The sequence below is a fragment of the Callorhinus ursinus genome, unplaced genomic scaffold, assembly GCF_003265705.2.
Source record: "Callorhinus ursinus isolate GAN/ISIS: 27379988/994484 unplaced genomic scaffold, GSC_fseal_2.0 scaffold3, whole genome shotgun sequence".
Classification (NCBI taxonomy): domain Eukaryota; kingdom Metazoa; phylum Chordata; class Mammalia; order Carnivora; family Otariidae; genus Callorhinus; species Callorhinus ursinus.
This window is the reverse complement of record NW_027397065.1, coordinates 85850630-85871534: the sequence shown is the minus strand read 5'-3', so window position 1 is coordinate 85871534 and position 20905 is coordinate 85850630. Positions and strand designations below refer to the sequence as shown.

Sequence of the window (20905 nt, the reverse complement as noted above, 5' to 3'; positions counted from 1 at the left end):
CAGAATTCGGAAAGAGGCAGGGAAAAGATTCTGCCTCAGAGCCTCCAGAAGGAAACATCCCTGTTGTGTGTGTGGTGGTAGCCCCAGGAAACAGGTACAGGTGGCAACAACAACCACAACAATAATAATGAACATCCCCTTGGTCACAGTAAGGGACCCAGCAAATCTCAACTGCTATTAATGTAATTATACATTACAGACGTACAGACATAAACACTTTCTAGGGAACCGAGAGAATATTTAATAAACCCTGAATTGTCTTTCAAGGAAGGGATTTTGAGTTTAGGGCTCTGCATTCCAAATATTTACTAAGCATGTATTTACTACACGACCAAAATATTTCAGGGTTTGACTTAGGCACCAGAGAAGCATAAAAACAAGCTAATACCAAACACACAGAGAGGGAGAATAAGAGAGATATTGATGTACTCGGAGTAGACATGAGATACATTCAGATGATAAGGAGATTCACAACAAGGTAGACAATATATTACACCAAATCACATGAAACTTCCAATAGCTGACCGTTTTTGAACTACAGAAATAGCTATGTCATATGCTTTAAGCCAAGGGTCAAAAACTATGGTCTGTGGGCCAAGTCTGGACCCCTGTCTATTTGTTTAAATAAAGTTTTATTGGAACACAGCCCTGTCCACTCCTTTGCACGCTCCGATGGCTACTTTCATACCACAACAGCACCACTTAGTAGTCATGACGCAGACCACATGTGGCCCTCAAAGCCTAAAATATTTGCCATTCGACCCTTTACAAGAAAACTTTGTCAACCCTTCATTTAACCTAGTGTTTACATCCAATGACTTGCAATGACAGCAAAGGCAACAGAATTTCAGGGGCAATAACAGCAAAGGCAACAGAATTTCAGGAGCAGGCAAGACCAGTGCAGTGCATTCCCTGGGAGCCCAGGCTGGAGCTGGGACTTGAGAAGGAGCTGGATTCTGAGCCCGAAGGTACCAGGATTCTTCAAGCGAGGGCAACAGATAATACTGGTTGTGCTGGCCCTCGGGCCCCAAATGCCGGGAGAACCCCCAGTCACTGAGACAACCAAAAACGCCCACCTGCCTTGCTTCTAGGCACTGCCTTTGCTGAGACTCCTCCAGGAAATGGAGTGAGAATGAGAAAAGTTCGGGAAGGTTTTCAGAGAGGTTGAAATTCTTGGCACAGCAGACTGAGAAAGCATGAATCAATAGAGGGGCGGGAACACAGTATGACAGAGGCGCTGCTTCTGGGAGATTGAGTTCTAGAGATGTGAAATAATTGAATCTAGAGCAAAACCTGTACTGTTCGGAATATCTATCCTTCTGGTCCCTTATAGGGCCACATTATGGAGAAATAATCACTCCAAGGATTGAAGTAATTATAATTTTTAAAATTATGGAGAGTTCCCAAGAATTGGGAACCCCTTTGGGGCTCATAATAACCAGGAAAGTAATCAAAAGGAGCATTTCTTTTCTCATTAGAGGCCACACATTTCATCCAAAATACGACCTGCTATAAAAGTTATATTGTACATTGAGTTGCAAAGTTCTTGGTACCAAATGCTTCCCAAGCTCATATGAATACTGAAAGGATGGGGGAATGCGCCTGAGCCAGGAGAGTCCTCTTCAATTAACTAAAAGCACACGAAACACTGGGCTAACAAACATTTAAGTTCAGGATGAAGCTAGAAGGCCAAGTGGGATGTGTGTATAAACCAAGAGGTAAACAGGTATTTGTGTGTTTATTTATCCGAGAGTAAGTATATCTGAGACCCCATTTAGGAGGGCTGTCCCAGGATAATATAGTTTACTGATTTTATCAAAACTGATTCACAGCATATACAGGTGTCTTAAATTATGTAAACTAGCTGTCCATTACCCAGCAAAGACGTGAGCTTGCGCACCAGGAACTGTCTAGCCTAGAGACTCCTGATTTTCTAATGGAAATACTGTCAGCCTTCAGTTAAGCTCCAGAGACAATTTCTTTCCAGGGAGCCATCAGTGATGGAAGGTCTGGAAGCCCTGGGGCAGCCTGATTTCAAGCTGTGAGTTCTCCTCTGGTCCCTCCTCACTGGTGCTCCGCGAGGGATAGCAATCCTATGGCCAGGATTCTCGTCTGGTTTCAGCACATGATCATATTCCAGCCACAGGACCTGCTTCACCCCTGCTGAGCATTCTGTGACTTATGTGACTCCCAAACAATGTACAACCAATCAGAGAGGGTTGTCTGTGACTTCAACAAGACAAAGCTCTTTCCTGGCATTAGGAAAGATAATGGAGTTCTTAACTTCTCACATTCTTCCCCTTGCTGGCAGGAGCAGCTATCAAAAAACCAACTGAAAAAGGATGTCAGGGCTATCATTCCGGGGGTGGGGTAGCCAGGGTTCTGAGGGACTCAGGCCGTACTCTATTTGGGTATCGGAACAATGAAAGGATTGATAATGGGGAAGGAAACCGAAGGCATAGTTCTGAGGCCTGAGCCAGCTCAGCTACCAGCTCTAAGCCTCCTGGGCTGGGAGGAGGGAGCATTTTCCAGTTTTGAGAGCCGAGAGGGGCTGTGTAGAGGGCCCCCCTGGTGGGCACTGAGGCCTTGGTGGAAGGATGTGGCCAGCCATGCACACTCCTCAGGGCACAAGCTCTCCTTCATCCCCTCCAGGGCTCCCATAGGAGGAAGCCAGCCAGAAGCAGAAGGCTAGCAAGCCCAGGAGGCCATTCACGCCGCTGAACCTCCTGAGCCTAGAGAAAGCTCCAGAAAGGATCTGCAGAGGAAAGCAGAAGATACCCAGGACAAACAAACAAGAAATCACCAACCGTGGGGTTTTGTGTTTGTTTATTTGTTTTACTTTCCCCTAATGTCAGGAGAGATTTGCTTTTTTGCAAAGTCAAGCAACAATTCCCAGCCCTGTTTTTATTTTTGGCAAATTCCTTTTTCTTCTCACCTCCCCTCCCATGGCTCTGTGGGCCTTCCTGTGCAGGTGACCTAACAGAGAAGCCGATCCAAGTACATCATGCAATACGCTTCTGGGTAGAGGAAGATGTTAACCCACACCTGGGCTTGTCTAGAGAATTTCTATTCACAACACAAATACTTGCTAACACACTACAGGGCGCTCACAATGGAGCACGCAATTCACATGCATTCAGTCTGGAATCCACAGAACGCCTACCAGGCAGGAACTGCTCTTTCAGAATTGAGGAGAGGGGGGCCCAGAGAGATTGAGACATTCCTCAAATTCTCATAGAACTGAGCTACAAATCCGGCCACTCTAATCCAAAATCTACTCTGGTAACCGCTACATTGATGCTGCCTCATAAGCATACCGAAAAGACCTATAAGACTTTGATATTTAAGGATGTCCTGCAACTCATCTTCATCATGGAGTAAAAATAAATAAATAAATAAATCCATTTTAATGAAAAAAAGAGATCACTCATTTTGGAATGTGTAAGTCTGACATTTGCATGTTGTATTTGCTGAGGTACCCATGTGTTAGCTTCCACATCCTGCCGTTACAGAGATGACGTCAAGTATGATTGACCTTAGCAAGTGATTACACATCTATTTTGTCAGTTCCGATACACTGAACATGAGGAATGATGTGACAGATGGTATTTTTCCACAGATGGCCTCCACACACTACCCCCTCGCACATGTTCTCCTGCAGCGTGCCTTGGCACTGGCCCATCCCTACGCACTCGATCTCTCCTACCCAGGAATCTGGGCAAAGCCCAAGGGCCGCTGTGAGTGACAGAAGACAGCGCATGTAGCCAGTGCCAGTGCTGGGCACGTCCTTAAATGGCCCGGAAGCTTGTGTTTCCTTGCTTCTTGAAGCCCATGCCTTCATCTAAGAGGAGGGAAGCCACACAGAGGGACCCTCTGGTGCCAGACATGTGAGGGAATCCATCTGGAACAGCCAGCCCTGGGAAGCCTCTGATGAGGCCCACCCCAGCCACGTGACAGCCACCCCATGAGGGACCCAAGGAGAACCACCCAATTGAGCCCAGCGCCCCCGGAGGACTGGGGCAGAGAGTAACAAATGAACGTCCTTGGCCACTAAGTTACGGGATAACATGCTGCACAGCCATAGATCACGGAAACAAACAAACGTATCACGTGACCCACAGGTGACCCTGAAACATGGGTTTGAACAGATCTTTGTTGGTAACTACAGTACAGGACTGTAAGTCTATTTTCCCTTCCTTTTCACTTTCTTAGTAACATTTTCTTCTCTCTAGCTTACTTCCTTGTGGGAGTACGGTATATAATTCACACAACGTACAAAATGTGTTAATCAACTGTTTATGTTTTTGGCAAGGCTTCCGGTCAAAGGTAGGCCATTAACAGTCAAGTTTGGGAGAGTCAAAAGTTATACGCAGATTTTCAGCTGTGGTATCACTGTCCCTAAGCCCCACATTGTTCAAAGGTTTATTATATTTACTTTTGAGAGGAGAGTAAGGACACCCAGGCCGGAGAAATAAGAGAACTACATTATACTATACTACTGTATTCCCACGTATGACAATAATTTAACCTGGGAGCCAGGCACCTATAGCTTTCAGGAGGACCCAGATCTAGAGGTCTGGCAAGGCCTCTGTGCTTAGGTAGTTCTCAAGATACAATGATTATACCAGCAAGTCTTCGTTCTTCCAGAAATCCCCAGAAAGAGGCAGAAGGGCAGCTTTCTGAGTTTTGAGCCTGTCGGAGCACTGTCTGCAGATGGCTCTGGCTCGGCCGAGTCTCCCCCCCCCCCCCCCCCCAGTTCTGAAAGCACAACCAGCTGTCAGCTAAGGAACCACCTAAGGATGGCAGCCAGGCCTCGGGTGAGAAGAGTTGCCTGCCTCAGCGTGTCAATTCTGCTCTCACTGCTTCCAACCCCACGTTACTGGAACAAAAGTCCCCACACCATCTCAATGGCAACCAGGCCTGGCAGCACCTTTCTGAGAGGTCAGGATGCCACTCGGCCGGCGCTGTGAGGCAGCCTGCCTCTGCCTGGCAGCTGAGAGCTCCCGCTCCCCCTCTCCCCTGCCTGCTCCCCCCCACCAGCAGCAGGGCTCCTCCCACCAGCTTCAGGATATAGGACTGTGGCCTTCATTTCATGCTAAGCTACTGAACCGAAATTACCACTAATACACTTCAATTAAAACAAAATAAAACATGCAAGCTCTTCATGCCAGGAATATTTCAGACATTGACCTATAGGCCCCTGCCAACGTTATTAAGCCATCTATTGAACTGGTGCCAGAATCTTTTTTTTTTCTTTTTCAAACTGTAAAGTAGTAACGTGCTTTCAAATACTGGCCTCCTCCTATTTCAATCCTTATAAAATTCCATAGGTACATTTTGAAAGTAACTCTGAAGTTAGCCTTCAATTATCATTCATTCGGTTTAAAGCTCTCCAGCAAGAAGGGGAGGAGACCGAGAAATAGAAGTTCTTTTTGGCAACCAGATGTATGGCTAAGACCTCCTTCTGCTGCTTCAATACCCAGATCCTCTCTGCTCTTACCCCCCCTTGGACCATCTGGAACTGGGGTCTTCAGAATAGTTATCTGGAACTCAAGCACCATGAAACCCAAAGGGTGTCAGGTTCAAACAGACTCAGTAGAGCGTCGACACGACCAGCAGCCTAGGTAACCTCTAAAGAGACAGTGGATTCAGCTCCTCCGAAGTCAGGGACACAGCCAGGAAGACAGAGGTGCTCAGGGGCTCTGGCTCTGGGGCCGGGAAGTCCGCACGCGCAGCAGGTGAGGGGCCAGGGTGCGGAGGCTTGTTCCCTGACTCTGCTCCAATGCGAGCTCTCCTGTCCACATCCCGGGCCTCTTCCATTTCAGGAAAGGCTGATTTTCTTCGCCTGACCGCAAAGTGCATTAAACACCGGAAAAGGCAGTCCTGCGGCAGGGGTGGGTCATGCAACTTTGTCCTGGAAACGAATCGGCAAACACACCGCACGTTTGCAGCCCTGCTGGTCAAACAGGGGTCTCGGCATCAAGCTCCCCGACGATCCCACGGGGATGACTATAAACTTCTCAAAGATCCTGAAAGAAGTCCATGAACACTTAGATCCTTACTTACCTTGAAGCTCCCGATTTTCTACTCATAGAGAAGGACGTCGGAAGACACCACACCTCTTGCTGCAAGTGCTCGGACAGGGCAGCTGGGCATCGTGGGCAGAGGGGACCGACCGTGAGTCCAGGCCACTGGGCATGCACCTGCCCAAACTCCACGCTCCCTGAGTCCTGGGAGGTGAGGAAGCTCAGCCAGGGCACAAGACAAGAGCTCTGTTCCAGTTGTGCCCGTGCCTGACTCTTCCACCTGCTACCATGGACCTCCTGGTGCGGGGTTCTAGACAATCCTCAGTGTCTGAATGAGCCTGAAGCATCGTTCAGGTTCTTGAAAACATGCACCAAGAGAGCAGAAACTCTCTCTGGCACAAAGGAACTTCCTGGTCAACACGTTTTAGCTGACCAAATGCTGCCTTTCATCCTTGGGCTCCTCTGGACTATAGTAAAAGTAAATAGCCCACATTGTAATGGAGCCCCTACCTTCACCCTTCTTTAAAAACATAATAGATCACCATCTCTCTGTGAGGGTTTAGAAAAGGCCCTGCCTGGAGGCAAACACTGGACAGCTTCACTATCTTCCAAATTCTAGAATTCTATGGAATGGTTAAATCAATTAGGAGGCCCTCAACCTTCAACAAATAGGGTGCTGTAATTCAACCAAATGCACTGCCCTTCCTTCGAATCAAACCTCCCGTCTGCCACGTCAGTTTGAATTAAGATAACAGGAAAAGGGGGCTCTTGATTTGAGCTTGAAGCCTGCTTGAGATTCTCTACCTCTCACTCTGCCCTTCCCCCCACAAAATGCCTACACACTCTCTGTAAAAAAAAAAAAAAAAAAAAAAAGGACAACAGAAAAGTTTTGTCAGAATAAAACTATTAAAAAGTAGCCCATCCTCTTGTAAACCACGGATTATTTTACAAGCAAACAACAAAACCTTAAGGAAAAACAGTCATCAGCGATCACTGCCAAGGACAACTGTATATTGCATATATATTTAATAATGAAGTGTTTCTCTAGACATGGGAAATGGCAAAATAATTCTTTCAAAACAAATTGGTCATTTGGCTCTCACATGACTGGGGGCAACAAGAGCTAAGAAATCTTTTCAGAAGGGTAACTGTATCTCTCCTTTTTTCCACAGATGAAAGGCCATTGTGATAAGCAAGCTTTCCCTGCCCTGGGGGTTGCCCTTTGACCTTCTTTTCATGTAAACAAAACAGAAGGGGGGAGGGAAAATCTCAGCTGTTCACCTTTATGCCCCCACCAATAAAAGAAAAATACCCCGTTAAGTTTTTAACTGTCCTGATCACCAAGAACCTGTCATCTTTCCAATAGCCTGAACTGTTGCCAATTTTATTCCGCACCCACTTTGCCTAGCACCTAATCCATAGCTTCCAACCCCTTTGCTCATCACAGTGAGAGGTTATCCTTTTGTTTTCTCCAAAGAATGATGCATTGTTTGACCAAAGTGATCAATCCTACTGTCAGATTTAGGTTGACAATGCAAAGATGCTGAGCAGGCTGGCTGTCTGAGCTTTGACATCGCAGTACAAGATCCCATGACTAATTTTGGATCATTGGAAATCGGCCACCATAGGATACATTTGAACTTGCTAAAAATAGCCCAGCTACCCCTCCAAACATTTCAGCTTACTGTGGCAGCAACAGAAACATGCTTCTATTTTCAAAGCTGGCTTACTCCCCTGGAGTGCAATAAAGGAATAGAATTTCATGATACGGGACTTTTGAGATCGTCCATAAGATATTTTAAATAGATTTTTCACTTTAGAACTTACAGTTAAATAATTTAAAAAGATTATTAATATAGAACTGAGTGTCTTTGCTCTAAGTATAAGCAAACCATGTCCTATATTGTAGATCAATAGAAAACAATTGATACTATTTTCAGAATACTCCCCGGGCCTCCACTCCACTTAAATATGGAGCATTTAATTAAGTAAATCCAATTAATCATCTGGAAGCCAATGTGAGAAAAGGAAACAGCTAACAACCTCCCAATTGCTCAGAAAGGCAAAGCATTTCAAACATGTATATTTCACAAGTTCCCTGCATACTCTAATCATGTCTTTACATGAATTCCTTTAGCTTTCTACCAATCCTTAAAAGTCTAATGCCAAACTCTTTGATAGAAATACACCTACAAAATCTTTTCCTTCCCACACATAGGAAGGATAAAAGACATGGACCTGGCAAAGAGATGGCCCCCTTCACCAGGGGCTTTGTAAATATCTGACACAAGCTGTAACAGATTTGTTAACATACATATATAAACTATAACATTATCAGGCAAAATGGCTAATTGGCAGAAGTCAAAGCCAACACCAAGAGCTAGGTTGAAAAAGACACAGTGGCCTTACCTAAAGATGAACAGAGTAAACAGAAGCATTCCTACACACTTTGAAACAAGCAGCCTTCCCAAAGGTGCTTTTGGTTTATTTTCCTAAATTTACCCCTGCAGGCTTAACTGAACCAGGTGCTCACTCAAAAGTGCAATTAAAGAAGAACCCCTAAGACCCCTTGGCCCTCAGGGCCCGCATATCAGTCCCCAAAGTGAGCCATTCACTATCTGCACCCTTTGTCCAGGCCTCTTGATGAAGATGTTGCCAAGCCTCCAATCATGGTCCTATTGTTCCCACTGATCACTCCCTCCCACAACCGCAGGGCAGGAAATCTGAACCCCAAAGCCAGGTCTTAGGGAACATACACTTTTCATTGAAAAATGAAAACTTTTTTTTTTTTTAAGATTTTATTTATTTATCTGACAGAGAGAGACACAGCGAGAGAGGGAACTCAAGCAGGGGGAGTGGGAGAGGGAGCAGCAGGCTTCCCGCGCAGCAGGGAGCCCGATGCGAGACTCGATCCCAGGGCCCCGGGATCGTGACCTGAACCGAAGGCAGACGCTTAACGACTGAGCCACCCAGGCGCCCGAAAAACGAAAACTTAAAAGCCCATTGAAAAGCACTTACTTAGTGGCCAAACCAAAATGGCATTCAAGTCCATGCGCTACCACCAGTCATTAAAGAGATTCTTGATTACACATCATAGGGGGTGAACTCATAGCCGCGACTTATGGGCTCCATCGGTGCCCACTCGAGGGGTAGCCTGGCCAGCATTCCAGTCCATGGGGGCCGTGTTCCCATGCAAACTGTGTCATGATGCTCCAGGGGGTCTTCTGTAAATCATAAGAGCATCGACAACTGGAAGGATAAGAGTTTTTGCAAATGATTGCTGTCTTGGACACAGGAGGAGGGCAGAAAAGGCCAGTGTGGGCTTTATTAAATGGAAGAAAGACTAAATGAAACCAACATTCTCTGGGGCTCTGAGGGGTCTCCATTATTCAGGGAGACCCTTTCTTTTCTGTGCCCCTTCTTCATGTTGACCCCAAACCAACTCACCAATGGAGCTGGGTGTTCCAAAACAGGAAAAGTGTTTGAGGTGACACTTTGTAGCATTATGAAACCCAATGGGCACCATACTGAGTTTCTCTAATCTACAGTCCCAGACTGAGAAGTCATGATGACTCTTCCCTCATAAGAGAAAAGAGCGAAGTAATTGGCCACTAAAAAGACACCTGGGATTTTCTGAAGAATTATCGAGAAACTCGAGGTCACAAAGATCAAATGAAAAATGTTTATCTGAACTTCTCTTTCCCAAACTCACCCCAAAGCCTGCACTACTCCCCTCCAACAACCAAAAGAAAGACATAAAATACACTTCTAAATTGTGTTTGAATCTGCAGGGTGTGCTTTTTTGGTTATAATTTCCATTATAGAAGAAAAAAGTCCCTTTAAATACTATGTAGACGTTGGGAAATACACTTCTTCCCAATTAAAAATTCACGGTACATGACTCTGTCTGGCCCCTTCCCCATGCCTGTCAAGTCCATCCTCTCCCTAGCCATGGCCCATGTTCAAAGCACTAATTTCCTTGAGTCTAGCTCAATAAACAATTAATTCATCAATGGATACTCTTTTTAAAAATGTCTTAAAGGTATTTTAATTGATAGGGTATGGAGACTGGGGTTCCCCTCTACGGTCCTGCGGTTTGTAGCTTTAGCAACTGAAGTCCCAGCATTTACATTTACTCCATGAAGTTCTAGGGAAGTGACCTTAGTGCACAGATTCCTGGGTCAGGAATGAGAAAGATCTGAGACGTGGGGAAGGCCCTTCAGCTGGTATCATCCCTGGGGCAGGTCCCATCAGATCGCCACTGTGCGTCCTTCACAGGCTTTCCTCGGCACCAAGATAAACCTCAAGGAGATGGAAAGCCAGCAGGTGGGCCTGGAGAAACTGTTCAACGTTAAATAACATTTGCAGGCGTAAGCTTTCGAGTCAATGAATCTTTGCGATTCTTACTTGCCAGCTTGCAGTTTTCTGAATGATTCCTTTTCACAAGCTGGTGATAGGACCTAGGAATTCCACCACTGCTGGCAGACGGAGAGTAAATTTGGCTTCAGGCCTGACTTTGGAGTCTGCTTGGAAAGCGCAGACAGCCAAGAGTCACTGCCTGGGCTTGCAGACCTCTGCGCAGGGCTCCCCGCCCCCCACCCCTCTCCATCGCCACTGCCCAGTCACACCCCCCGACCACTGCACAATGTACATCCAAGGGGAGCATTTTTAGGTATAGAAAGTTGGAGGAAAACAACATGCATTGTAAAAAAAAAAAAAAAAAAAAAAAAAATAGGGGTGGGTAGGTAGAGTGGGAAATACGTTCAACTCAAGTGCCTGGGTTTAGGTATCCCCACCTGCTGAGCACCACCTTGGTGGTAGGACCAGCTGCCAAGGGAGTGGGAAGGATGCAAAGGTGAAGAGGGGGAGGGCCTGAGAGCAGAGCCCCAAGGCTTCAGATCCCTTCTATCCTGACTGTGACCCAGGGAGGGAGGGGTTCCTACTGCCTTGGAGCAAATACTTCTCCCCACCGCCCAACAGTTATCTGATAAGCAGATGCAAGTTTTTCCCAGCTCGACAGCACCATCAAATGTGAAGCAAATGTTGAACCAACACATTCCTGGGACACTCCTAACTGACCTAGATGAGGTCTGATCTGTGTGAGCCAATGCGGAACGCTGTGGGAACAAGACTTTGGGTGAAAAACATGTCTACGGTGGTCGGGTCACATCAACAGTAACTCTGAAACCCCTCGGCCAAGAGTCAGGTAGTGGAGACGGCAGACCGTATCAGACCCAGGACAAAACCTGGCAAACCCCTTTCACACGGGGGAGGGCACGGAAACAGAAGGGAAGGGCAAGAGAGTGAGCTGGGTCCTATTAGAAACGATAGGGCCAATCAGAGGACGTTATGAGCTCAGCTTGGCTCAAAACTTTCCTGGTGAAGGAGAAACATAATAATTAAAAGGCTGCTGGATTAGCAGAGAAATTGAAAAAGCCATAGAAGGGCATCTGAGGAGCAGCCCTGTTGGAATGGAGAGAAAACATTCTCCTTCCCTCACTGAGCATCTGGGCACTGGACCCCTGCTCTGAGAACAGGATCTTCTTTTATATGTACGGCCCAGCAAGCTCAAACTTAAATAATGGAACTGCCTATCTTTGCCTCCTAGCTCAGACTTTAAAGGCATTTTCCTTCGCTGACAGGTTAGCAAAGATTCCCCCAATCTGAAAGGTCAGAGCAATGACAGGATGTTAAGGTAAGGAGGAGCCAGCTGATAGAAGAGACAGCACAGCCCCAGGCTGTAGAGTGAACAGTCCAGGTTCTTCCCTATGCGCCCAACGGCCTGAGTGAAGTTAGGATCCTATACATTTTAGTGTCCAAAATCAATATTTGATGTTACCATTTGGATGCTTTCCAGAAAAGGAAATGGTTTAGAAAAAAGTAAAAAATCATCCAAAGTAAGGCTCTAATACATTTTCCCCACTGAGAACAATGTCTTCACGCCATTCTCTTAACAGTTTGTGTTCCTTTCATGATGAAACCCCCAGCTATCAGATCCAATACGAATCAAGTTATTCTAATGGAGGTCTTAAAACAGGAGAACATCACATCGTTTCTCGTTCCTCATGTTTCAAAACTAAATATCTATCATAGCAACATGGAAATTGCTCTAATCATGTAACCAGTCAATCTGTTTAACAGAATGCCTAGCTAGATGTCCTTGAAATCTGGACATTGGCCCACTGAAAATGAAAGAAAACCACCACTAAAAAGTACCCACCTAAACAGTATATTATTGACCACTTAAAACCGTCAAAAGTGACATCAAAAATAAAAATGTCAAAAAATAAAAATGTCACCCACTTCTTTGCCCTCCAATAAGCAGAAGGAAATGCTAAAGTAATTCCTTGCCACTCACCAAGGGTGAGTCATAAATTAGGACTGGCAATAGAAAAACGTGGTCATTTTATAAATGTTACTCTTAATTTGCGTCTAAGTTAGGCTTCCAGTCAGGGAGGAGGCAAATTCAGAATGAGCCAATCAGAAATCACATCAGTGCGAGGTCAAGAAAGCTACTGCACTAGGATTTGAAACTTTTGCCAATCTCAGTTTCTGCATACAACTCCAAGAACTGAAGAAATCAGATGTTGTTGGAAAATGCTTGCCCAAAACATCACAGGGCTGGATAAAAATACTTCATTACTAAACAGAGAGAAGCATGCGAGCTCTGGAGGCCGACAATTTACAGCCAGCTCCCGAAAGCCCTACTGGGTATATCTGGACCTCAGACAGCCTGGGCCAAAGTAAACACTCCTGCAGAAAGTCACCATGCGGACACCACCTGGTGGGGGGAGAGCAAGGTGCCCGAGAGAGAGAGCTGAGGAAGCCCCGCGGCAGGAGGCAGAGAGGATGTTAATGCACTCAGCAGATGGGGAGTCGCAATAAACAGGAGAAAAGAGCTAAAGACACACTTCCACCCGGAGACGACAGTCAAAGAGCAAGGAAATTACAGGCAATTCATACGTATCTCTACCCATGACCTAATTTCAGCTTGTGCTTTAACGGCAAAACTTGTCAGAGAAGCACAGAAAGAAGCAATTCGGTGACTCTTCCCCTCCAAAAAAAGGGAAAAAAAACAAAAAAAAAAAAAAAAACAACCATACCCTCCCTTAAGTACTCAGGCCCTGGGCATTTAAAAATCTGTGTTCTGCCACTCGATCTGGCCATTGGAAGTTACCTGCCTCACCAGCCGAAGTAAAAGCCCCACAAAGAAAATGTACAAGGGCACAGAAGCAGGCATCGTGAGGCCTTCCCCAGTCACTAGAAAGCAGCGCTGTTTGTCAGGCAGAGCAAGATGCTGGGAGTCCAGACCCTGCAGCTCTGATGGGACCAGAAGATTCTGCGTTTCGAAAGATCTCCCCCTGAGCTATCAACGTAATAAAACTGGCAGAAGAGAGGTCTACTCTAACAAACGTCCGGGAATGGAGGTGCACCAGTCATGAGATAGGTTGGCCGGTTAGTTTAATTGACTGATTGAATTCAGTTGTGTGGCCTCGTCTGCAAAACAACCTGGGTTTGCTCGTTTTCATAAAAGAGCTCACAATTCGGAGTTCCATTCCCAGGAAGTGAACGAACCTCAGCATCCTATGGCCCCCAGCACTAGTCTTTGCGAACGTTCTGGAAATACAGAATATCATTCCCACTTCACAGCAGAATGTTTAGGCCAGTGGCAATGTAAGGTGCTCTAACCGTAGAGATTATGTCCCAGATTCCTTTTCTTTTTGAAACCACTTTATTAAGGGATAAGTTACCATAAAATTTACTCCTCATAAGTGTACAATTCAGTGATTTTTTTTTTAGTAAATGTAAAGAGTTGCATGAGTCTCTCCACAATCCTGTTTTAGAACATTTCCATCATCCCAGAAAGACCTGCCTGTCCACTGTCAGTCCCTCCCACATCCCCATCCCTAACCTGCACTCTGTCTTTATAGGCTTGCGTTTTCTAGACATTCCATACAAATGGAATCATCTGATATGCAGTCTTATGTGACTGGCTTCTTTCACTAAGCATGTTTGGAAGTTCACACATACTGAAACATAGATCAAGAATGCATTCATTTTATTGCTGAAAACTAGTCCATTGTGTGACTATATCACATTTTGTTTATCCACTCATCTGTTTCAGCTTATTAAATCTATAAATCCCACTAAGTGACCAAGCTGACTGGCCTAATCTCAGAAATAAAATAAGAAAGCCCACCACAGTTTCTAAAATACTCAGGAATTTCTAAAATCTCTGTAAACGTGTTAAGATAGCTCATGAGGGTACGGCATGCTTCCTGGCATTTTTGTACGTGATGCTATTTTAAATAAGTGAACAACATCCTTGAATTCCTATGTTTTATGTTTTAATATATGTCTTAAAATACATAGAGTGTTTGGGGCGCCTGGGGGGCTCAGTCGGTTAAGCTTCTGACTCTTGGTTTCGGCTCAGGTCGTGCTCTCAGGGTCGTGGGATCGAGCCCCGTGTCGGGCTCCAAGCTCAGCTCAGAGTCTGCTTCTCTTCCTCTCCCTCTGCCCCCCCCCTATTCACATACTCTCTCTCTCTAATAAAAAAAAAAATCGTAAAAAAAAAAAAAAACCACAAAGTGTTTTTGTGCTAACTTTCAAGTCAAGCTTCCCAGCCTCAAGTGCACATCTGCCCTCTGCTGGGACTACTCAGTGCCCACTGCAGCTCCTGGGCCCAGGGACGGCCAGGATGGGACAAGTCCTGGCCCCACACTCAGCAGGCAGCTAGCCCTGCCGGCTTGGTTCCATCGCTGCATGCAAATTCAAGGACTTGTACCCTAACCCACCCTCAGGGCCCCAATTTAGTTCTAGTGGTGTGTTTCGTGTTATCATTCCCGAGGCTCTACCTTGGTAACCAAACACCCTAACCCCTCTTGCAGAGAACGCCTACCACACTTTCCTGTCTCCTCTCCCCTTTATCTTCTGCAGGACCCGTTTCTGTAAGGACCCAAAGACCCCACGCAGACGTCGGATTCAGACCCAGACCCAGCACTGAGGCTCAGCCATCTCCAAGTCCATCCGTATATTGCACCTGCAGACTCTGTGCAGGGACCTCAACAGAACCTCCAACCAACATCCGTGTCAGACAGGGACAGTCTCACCACTGTCCACGCCACCCCACTCTGGCCTGGAATCCGGACACCACGTAGGCGGGTCTGTCCCCTTGGGACTCCTCCAGTGCCGGTGAGTGCTTCATCTGAGGCTGAGGCCTCTCCCAGCTGCCCTGCCCAATTAGGCAAGCAGCTCTATTAAACCATGGACGTCTGGTTGTTACTCTACCCAGCTTCCCTCCAACTTTCTTAAAGTCAAGTCCACAGCTACAGCCCACAGGAACTTACAAGACAAACGTCTCAGAAGCCAGCCCTTATTTAGTTCATACTGTAGGTCAACGGACATTAACAATGGCTTAACTCCAATATCTGCAGGACAAAGGAAGTTTAACATCCAGAGTAATCTCATCTTTGCTTTACGCCACCAGTTACAATGTTGTCAGCTTTTAATTCGGTAGAGTTTTACAGCAGATCGATATCTCGGTCCTGGAACAGGAATCCCAGACCTCAGTGATGATTCTAAAATCCACTGGGTTGCAGGATGTCCAACCGTCGATGTCCCTGGCCTCCAATGCCTTTCTTTCTCGCAAAACGCTAGGCAGACCGGGCAGCGGCATCCTTGGCGGCTGACTGAGAACAGCTTCGGATGCCCTCTCCCAGATGTGCCACATCCCCAGTTTTGTTACAGAAAGGGAAGTTCTCTGTGTGGAATTTTATCTGGAGTCAGTCTGTGAGGAATGCATTTCTTCCGGGAAGTTTAAGCCAAGCACTAGCCATTTGATGAATTTGCAGACAACTCAACAGGAACTGCTTAGCAGAATGCTTACTTTTTTTTGACTCTGCTTTTCTTTGCATAGGCACATCATAAATCGTTGTCAAACGTTGGGTGAATCTGAACTGACTGAAAGAGGCTCTATTTCCAGTGAACAATTTGTCCTTGCTCAGCCCTGATTGTCATTTGCCTAGAACTTATTTAATTTCACATCTCAGCAAATACAGCATGATTTCTCCAGTAGAGCTGGCTTCTGATACCATCACTCTCCTGGTTATTTATCATACATATCTGTAATTGAATTACCTATTGCAGTAATGTGATCTACTCTCAAATGTACATAAAAATGCAACATAAAATAAAACTGTTCCAACATATACTTCCTCATCATCTTACACGAACCGCAGGATGGCCAATCCCAGAGATACAGTGACAAATAAGGAATGAAAGATGGGAAGATAAGGGATTAGTGGATTCATGGCCTTCCAGAAATAAAAGATATTCAGTCCCAGAAAAATGTATTCTCTTTCGGAATACAGTGTTTTTCAACATTCATCAGGAAACCAATTCCAACACATGTGGGAAAAAAGAGCAAAGAATGGAGTAATTTTATTTTTTTCCAAATGCAGAAGTACTATGCCAATATATTTTAAAATTCAGGAAAGGGAAATAAAGTATGTCCATCTTTGCTCTTGTCAGAAAACCATTAATCCTGGACCAAAAAAAAAAAAAGAAGGAAAAGAAAAAGAAAACAGCAATTCCTTTGAAAAAATTTCTGTTTTCTTGAGCCCACTGTTGGGTTAATCCTACTGTAAATGTCATGCCCCAGGTGAAATGCAACTTGTCTTTGAAGTTGCCTGGCTTCAAAATACTCTGAAATTCAGAGGCAGGTTTTCTTAGCCCTACAACCTTTAGATGGCATAGATTGTACCAAGCACATTATAATAATTTACTTATACACTATCTTCTCTTGGATCCAGTTTTCATTTCCTTCACTCTCTGACTTAAATTCGGAATCAAAACAAGTTTTCGGTAGGTTCACTGAGAGTGAAAAGTTTATCCATGTATATATTCCAGCCCACTCTAATTATTTTTCTTCTTGTCTTGCTGTTAGAAATTGATTTTATATATCCAGATAACAAATTCATCAAAGAAATAAGTGATATATTTATCAAGCATACCAAAAACTGGTTCTTCAAGCTGCTTCCCAACGAGCTACTCCTTACCTGTTGAATTTATCATTATGATGCTACCAATTTGTGCAGGGATTAGAGACAGCAGATTGCCCCCTATCTACAGCAGATCATTTCTACAAGGCAGCAAGCAGAGCGATAAAAACCAGTAATTCTCAACAAAACTTCTGCATCTCTATTTTAAAAGGTTGCTGGACACATCCGTGAAAAGGTCTGTGTTGTCAACAACGGAACGCAAAGATAGTACGAACAACTCCAAGCACTTATATATATTCATCTTAGTACTCAAGAAAATTGTTCGCTTTCTCTGTTCACATTTGCAAATAGATGCAGGTGCACAGAAATGTACAAGGTTCCACACCACACACTTTGCACTTGGGTATAACTCAATTTGTTAGACGCTGTAATTTACATTTTAAAAATTATTTAACACTAAACATAAAAATTTGTCACCTTGGTGTTATAATTACACCCTAAGCAATTTGTCTGAGTAACTATAGCAACAGTTTCAGAAGCACTTTTAAGTACAACTTTGGTATAATTTTAGAATCAAGAATTATGGAGGACTTGCTGCAGGATGTAGGACTACTGTTCTCAAACACTGGTACATATACTGCTATAGAACAGGATTCCTTGACTCAAACATTAATTAATCTGTTCTATCTTACAAACTACGTGATTTGCAAGGCAAACCTTCTCGTTGGGATTATTTTCTTATCTTAGCTATTTCTAGAGTTCACGATTACATGTTTATATATATAATGGAACGCCTCTTACCTTTGGCTGGCCATTTAGCAAAGTTCTGTTTCCCCCTCCCCCACTTTGGGGTCTTTTCATCAGAAGCAAAGCCTCAATTTCAATGATTTTGTAACCAACAAGAAAGACACTTGGAATCACTCAAAGTAATTACCAAGTTAATAAAGACTGTGCAGTGGTTCAGTTAAGCAGCTCTAACTTCAGCAGCATTCTACATAGTCCCAAGGAGCTGGCGTACAACACAAAGAAGAGTTTTGCGGTTTTAACATTTGTCCCTGAATTAACAGTCTAAAGTGCCTCTCAAGCAAAATTTCTCACTGCAGAGCCATGGATTGGCCTTCAGAAGGTTTGTGTACCCGCTAAAGCTTATGCAAAAGCTTACATTAATGTGCATATACTTATTATGGCCCCACAGCCAACAGCTTTTAACAGCCACTGCACTGTATGTTTCTATGTTTCTTTCTGTCCAGACATGGTGAAGAAATCATTGTAAAAGGAACCGGCAGTGAAGAATGCAGGTTTATTTTTACCCAATTCTGCACATCTCAAAAACTTCTTTTGGATAGACACAAGTTTTACCACCCAGGAGACGAAAGTCTTTGCTCTCAGCAGGAGCTGTTCGCCATTAAAACCACCAAATAAGTTAGGGCAATTCGCAAAAGGCATAAATGATTAGCACCACCCATTTTCTCCCTATTAAGGCAAGTATGGATAGGCTAAAAGCAGGTACCAGTTCATCACCCCTGGGGTCCATGAGTGTGCAAATGACTAGGAGACCTTGCAACATCATGGATGAGGGGCTATTCTGTGGCAAAGTTTTTACAAGAAAGAACCACAAGGAAAAGAAATCTGTGTTTCAAGTGGCCCAGACAATTACATCTTGGGCTGCTTTTTCTTTTCAAACAAAAATGAAAAATGGTTGGGATAGAAAAAAAAAATCCATCTTTCCTTTGGTATAAATACAGGCATAGATGAGAAAACTTGTTTCAGTGATACACAGTTTAAGGTATTATCTCCTTGAACTGAAATTGTGAACTGATCAAAGTCGTGCATGATAAACATTACCCCGTCTTCAATAATAAAATTGGCACAATCAGCAATTAACTTAGCAATCCTAATTAGGTGTTAAAAATCTTCCCTAGTAAAGACTGTTCTTGTCTTTCTGTGTCTACTTAGGAAATACTAACTGTAAAATTAATAACGTATCTGCTGTTTCCAAAATTGGCCATTTTGAGGGAGCTCTTCCGGATAAGCTGAGACATACGATTGTTTTTCTTAAATACAAGGTGCAACAACCATTTGTAACTCCTGGCATTTTAACTAATGTGCTCCTGAGGAGCAACATCTTGTCAATATTAAACATAAATCACATTATTATTATTGTTGTTGTTATTTATTTTTTAGTAAATACTCACAAGGAGGAAGACATAGGCAATAAACAGGACGAATTTGCAGGGATACGTTTGTCTCTGGAAGGAACCTTTATCTAGACGACTTGTTTGGCAACCACCTTTCCTGTCCCTTCTCTTAGCAAGGCTGACAGCTCCCCCCGGGTTAACGGACCAGCTCCCCCCACCCTCCACCCCTACGAAATCATTGCCAAGATCCGCCTGGTCCCGCTGTTTGCTGACTAGGACCCCCACCCACTCACCCAGGACAGAGAAACTGCTCTCAGCATCCTTTCTCCCACTTCCAGCGCTCGCTCTCAGCGCCCCCTGCCGGCAATCCACCGGCCGCCGCAGGCGCAGGAAAGTTAAATCCCAACTCTGAGCCGCCGCATCCAGGTACAAAGCAAGAAAAGGGCGAGGAGGTAAACGCGCTTCCCGCCAAAGCCCCGGGAATCCGGATCTGACTGCGGTAAGCCCGGCACTGGGCGCCGCGGGAAGCGAGCCCACTCCACTCCTTGGCGACAGTTTCCCCGCACATCTCAAGAAGACCAGTTCCCTCGGGGGCCCAAATGTACCTCCGGCCCCGAAACCCTGATCCAGGGGATGCGAAACCGTGCAGCCCGCGGAAAGCGACTCGCCTGGCTGCAACCCACCAGGCGGCCCCGAGCCCCAGCATTCCCAGCCTCATTCTCCCTCATTAACCAAAGCGCTTGGCGGAGCTGAGCCCAAGTCCCACTGCCTCTCGGTTTCTCACGAGCACCGCAAAACCCCTGTAACTCAAAGAGGAAAACCTGCCCCAGCCGGCGGGGCTGCGAAGCCCAAGCCACCGCGACCCGGAGCGTCGCTCCCGACTGTGCTCCTGGACGCGCGCCGGGTGCGCGCACAAAGCCCCAGTGCGCACCTTCCCGAGGTGCTGGGTAGGGGTCCCGCCTCGCCCACCACCAGGTCGCCCACCGCGTCGCTTCCGCCCCTTACCTCGGCACGCTCCGACCTCGGCAAAGACAGGGACACAAACTTCCAGCCCGTGCACTAGCTCAACTGTGGGTGCCCCGCACGGAGGGTAGTCCTAATCCTGTACGCGCATCCACCGGCTGTCCCCCGCCCTGTGCCTGCGGATCGACCCTGCCTGAGATCGACACGACCCACCCGCCGACCACTGCCGCCCCCGGGTCGCGGCCAGCAACGCGGCACGGTCGGGGCTGCGGCCACGGCCACGCGGGGGCCGGGCGGGGGTCTCTCACCAGGTGCGAGGCGCGCTCCTCTTGCCAATCATCCAGCGCCTAGGGCCCCGGAGCAGCTCTGAGGGTCCTCTTCAGTTCACCGGCGAGGGAAGTCAAGGCAGCGGCCGCCGTCGCCCCCTGCCACTTCCCCAGAGCCACCCGCCACTCGCTGCGCTCCGGGCTGGGGACGTCGGTTTGAGCGCCAGGCGCACGGTCCCCGGGCGCGCAGCCGGGCCGGGAGTGAGCAGGTTCGCGCCCAGCGGGGGCGACGGACCAGGAAAGGCAAAGTTGGGGGCCCGAGCCAGCTGCAAAAGGGAGCCACGGGTAGGAGAGGGGAGCCCCCGGGAGGGGCCACACGCGCCAGGCCGCCCCCAGCGGAGGGCGAGAGCCGCCACCGGGCACGGGCCGCGGTCGGCAGGGGCTGCGGAGCCCACCCGCGGTGGGAGGACAGCGCGCGGGAGCGGGCGCAGCGAGAGCAGCCGCCGCCGGCG

At 46.3% G+C, this 20905-nt stretch overlaps 1 protein-coding gene across 15 annotated transcripts in view; it reads right to left on the bottom strand.

Moving 5' to 3' along the window:
* The window catches only part of SEMA5A (semaphorin 5A), a 478910-nt gene extending 458007 nt beyond the window's left edge, over positions 1-20903 (bottom strand). For 7 of the 15 annotated variants that reach the window (XR_012377663.1, XR_012377666.1, XR_012377664.1 and 4 more), the window contains exon 1: positions 20170-20399. The gene's annotated coding sequence lies outside the window, so the exon portion shown is untranslated. Of the gene's footprint in view, positions 1-19221; positions 19322-20169; positions 20403-20435 lie in introns of those variants that run through there. The other 8 variants (XR_012377655.1, XR_012377662.1, XR_012377668.1 and 5 more) reach the window with 6 other exon arrangements.
* Between the last annotated feature and the right edge of the window lie 2 nt (positions 20904-20905).